Raw genomic sequence first — 4,124 nt, 5'->3', positions numbered from 1 at the left:
ATTTACGATGTGTATCCGTGTAATCATCGCGCCGATGCAGGAGTTATCGGTAGGCTGTTCTCCGCACATACCGAAAAGGCGAAATATATTTTGCAGCACACCGCGACATTAGCCACAACGCAAATAGAGGCGCAGTTAACGACTACGCGAGAAAATGTGCACACTAGCCTTAAGGTATACGATGAGCCACTACGGATTAAGAATATTTTTTTAATATCGCAGTGTCGCTCCAAAGGCGAAGCATCGATTGCGATAGCAAATTAGTAGATAATATTACGAACATTTCAATCGAAGCAGCGGCGGCAGCAAGCGCTAGCTTCGCGCGCTTTCGCTCCAGGGCATGCGGTTTGCCTGCAGAAAGTGAACGGTGTGCTTAACATCTGACGATCGTCCAAGTGAAAAAAAAAAACGCGGCTATGTGCTCAAGAAAACGAAATCACTTACCTGTGTGCAGAAGTCAGGCTGCGGCTTTGTTCGCCTTCCTTCCATCATGAATTCTGCCGCGCAACTCATCAAAACTGCCAGGCTCGAACATCACCCGAAGACCAGTAGCGGCGTCAGCAAACGTCTTCAACGGATAAACATCCCACTTATCATCATAGAGCGATTTCACTAAAACTTGCGTCATAATGTCCAAAAACAAAAGAAAAATGCTTCCAACAAAGCGCGCGCGGCACGAACCACCGCACAAGTTCAGGCGAGTGACAGAGTCGAAAAGCGGTCACAGCCTCAGTATCGTATTAAGTTAATAAAATGGCCGGCATTCCTGCGACCCGGTCGCAGCAAACAAAAGGTGCCCAAAACGTTTGGTGCGACCCATGACGTCACGTCCGCTATAACCAATGATGTCACGTCCGTTTATTTTCATGGCGGCTGTTTTTCGGGGCCGGTCGCGTTGTGAAGCGGTCCGTATTCCGTGCCTTCTTACAGAGTAAGTAATCCATTTTTCCACTCTATATGCATGTAATAAAAGGTTGGGGCTGTCAGCTGCTTGATGTGTTGCCGTCAGTTATCTTGCGCGCATATTTTGCCTCGTGGCCGCGTCAAATTGCAGCCGGCCCGTGGAATGGGCCGTGGCATCCCATATAAAGCTATAAAGCTGATCCTCCGTCAGGATCGTTAGTACGTGTACAGAACCATCCAGTAGTGTGGTTCAGTGAATGATGCGTGAAAAAACGAGGACGCAAGAAAATCCTGGCATGGTGAGCTGTTCCGCCAGATCGTGTTGAATCGCGTTTTTGCGCGAGATGGTCGAACAGCTTTGCTACTGCTTTTCTACAGCTTTGCTGCATTTCATTTAATCACCACCTGCATTCTTTTTAATAAGACAAATGGCATTACTGCGCGAAAGAGCGTCTCGGAAGTTTCCCAACAACAGCCAATGCCGCCGTACCTGTTGCATGCACGCTTACCAGCTACACGCTGTCCTGATGCAGTTGGAACGATTATGACGCAGTATCAGCCTGCTACTGCGGGCTGCAGGATCACGGTGACAATACAATTAAAATAACTAAAGAAATTAATGTAGTAAGTGTGGTGTTCAAACGTTGCCAAGCGTGATAAGCGGACCTGCCTCGTAAGATGCGTTGAATGAATCGGCTTTCTAAAGTCAGCTTCGCCGCAGTAGACGTGTTACGCGATGAAGCTTACCCAAAAATTATTGCAGTGAAGCATACCAAAAGTGAAAAGGGGCCGCTATCACGGGACATGTATATGTTCCTTAACTATGTACGCGCGCACTCGCCTTCGCCCATCACATTACGCGCGCCCAGGAGCGTAATAAGTGCATTGGCAGGTGTACTCACATATATGAAAACTGCCAAGAAAAGCTGGTTAAGGCAAGCTCTCTTGTCGAAACGTTTGCACCAGCCTGTTCGACCACTGTTATATCACCGCAGTTTGTGTATTGCGGTGAAGCATACCGATAGTGGGTAGGGGTCACGCGAATCGGGAGTGTAGGGTTTCAGCCAGCGACGAACCCTACCAGTCTCAACGTTCTAGTCTCAACAAAGCTCATTTTTGCGCCAGGATGACGTTTCGACAACTTTTGTTGGCTATTGGTGATGACACAACTCTTTTACAGATAACATTCTCTAAGCCTTTTGAAATGACAGGGAGCACTGACACCGGCCGATAATTTGACATGTCATTTCTGTCCCCTGATTTAAACAGTGCAGTCAGCTTCGCCTGTTGCATTTTTGTAGGCTAAACGCCAGTAGACAAGCAAACATTGAATACGTGGGTGAAAACAGGCACTTTGCTTTGTTGTGTACCTGTCATACTGCTATTAAATTTTCCTTTCCTTTTAAAGTGCTTACGTACATCACATTGCAAGGAGTCACTGTGTAATTAGTGACCTTGTCATGTTAAAAAACCAGGCTCTACTCAAGAGAGGTTGGGGTTAAGTACCTGTGAAATTTTTTTAGAGGGGTAGTTTTCTGAGAAGAAATCAGATGCCAGAAACAGACCTGTGGTATCCTGGGTTTGAGTATTTAACAGTGGAAAGGATACAAAATACATTATATTTCTTGTCTGAAACCAACAAGTAAGTGAAATATGTAAATATATTAAATAGCGTCCATGGAGCAACTGCAAGCTGTGCACACCTAGACCCAAAATGCGCTTCTCTTGCTCCAGTCCATGCAGGCTGTCAGCTGCTTTGTTGAAGCCTCTGGTACATTCTCAGTGGTGCAGTAATTTTTGTCTGCATTTTGCTCAAGTGTGCCCTAGACATAATTGAGTGATTTGCAGTTGCAACTGGACTGCAGCCTCAGCTTGGGAGACCAGTGGTAGGGCACATTTTGTAAAACTAAGCTACACATGGCATTACCAGTTTGAGCAGAGACCTGTTTATATATGTGTCGTCTTTAGCATCTAGATTTTTTACCATGAATTCAGAAAAATCTCCAGCACATTGAGTCCCTAGATTTGAAATGCTGTATAAGTTGTCTTCTTGTTCATTGCGGTTGCGCTTAACTTCTGTCCAAATAGGAGAGCACTTCTGCATAGCACATCAAGGACCATTCTTATTAACATGCCTTCCTTTTATTTATCTTACCTACAATCAAGAGCACACGTATATAGCACATGAATGTGCTGTGCTTGAACTTGACTTACATTGCCATGTTTAGTAGCACAGTGCTCATAGTTGGTGTTGGTTCATTCAAGCTAAGCATTACTACAACGTTTAACTGTAGGTATTATGGTGTGAGAGCAGAGAAATGGATATGCAAAGACAGTTGGGCACGTTAAGACATCTTTTTGTGTGTGAAAAGGTGAAAGATACACAAAATGGGATAGAACACGTCCACTTTCATCTTTTCTCACAACAACAACAACAAAAAAAAAAGTCGGAGGAATAAGGTTCCTTCACTGTGCCATAGAAACTATATGTTTGCTCTCAAATGTAATTCTGATTCGTTGGATTTGTTCTTGTGCTGTTTTTCTTGAGTGTGCTTTACTTTTCACACGTCAACGTTTCAAACTCGTTTTTATTTTTGACAGACTGAACATCCCACGTCTTGGTTTGACTTCCTGGTACAGGATACTTGCAGTTGGCATGGAGTGGTGAAGCAGCATGGTGTACTTTTATTAAAAGCACAGATTTCACCAGTATAGAAGCAGTTCATCAAAAAAAAACATGTGTGCTGAAAATAAAGTGTTCCTACCACATTCCTCAGTGTCTAATTATGCTTGTATCCCTGTGTTCTCTTCAGCAAAACCACTTATATGGGGAATTGATTGTGATAAGTGCTTGTGAAAGTTTTCAGGAAGAGCTTTGGACCCTTTTTACTGGTGCACAGGTAAAATGTGCACATTTTGTAAAATTGAAACACCAGGTGGAGTAGCAAACACCAATGCTTGATGTGGCATTTGTCGGGCTTGTGTGTCGGCACATTTTCCATACAACAATATACTCTAGGACAGCATGCTAGCACTACAACGCACCCATCTTTTATGTTAGGTATAAATTACTGCAAGCTCTTTAAAGATGGTCACAAGAGAAATGCTGGCTTTAATTCAAAACTAAAGGTGAAGGAAGCTGTGCAAATGTATTGAGAAATTATGCAATCTGTGCCGTTTACTCAGTTAAGGTAACGTCCAAACGTGCCATAAGGCCTTGA

The 4,124-nt window shown here is 43.9% G+C and overlaps 1 long non-coding RNA gene across 1 annotated transcript; it reads left to right on the top strand.

Annotated features, from left to right (window-relative positions):
* The first annotated feature begins 761 nt into the window (after nt 1–761).
* Nucleotides 762–3,675, top strand: LOC125941944 (uncharacterized). Its single transcript, XR_007464692.1, has 2 exons — nt 762–931; nt 3,505–3,675. It is a non-coding gene; the product is annotated as an uncharacterized LOC125941944 (long non-coding RNA).
* The last annotated feature ends 449 nt before the right edge of the window (nt 3,676–4,124 follow it).

The sequence above is a fragment of the Dermacentor silvarum genome, unplaced genomic scaffold, assembly GCF_013339745.2.
Source record: "Dermacentor silvarum isolate Dsil-2018 unplaced genomic scaffold, BIME_Dsil_1.4 Seq672, whole genome shotgun sequence".
Taxonomy (NCBI): domain Eukaryota; kingdom Metazoa; phylum Arthropoda; class Arachnida; order Ixodida; family Ixodidae; genus Dermacentor; species Dermacentor silvarum.
The sequence above is the reverse complement of the archived record's forward strand: the minus strand, read 5'-3'. Positions and strand labels throughout refer to the sequence as shown.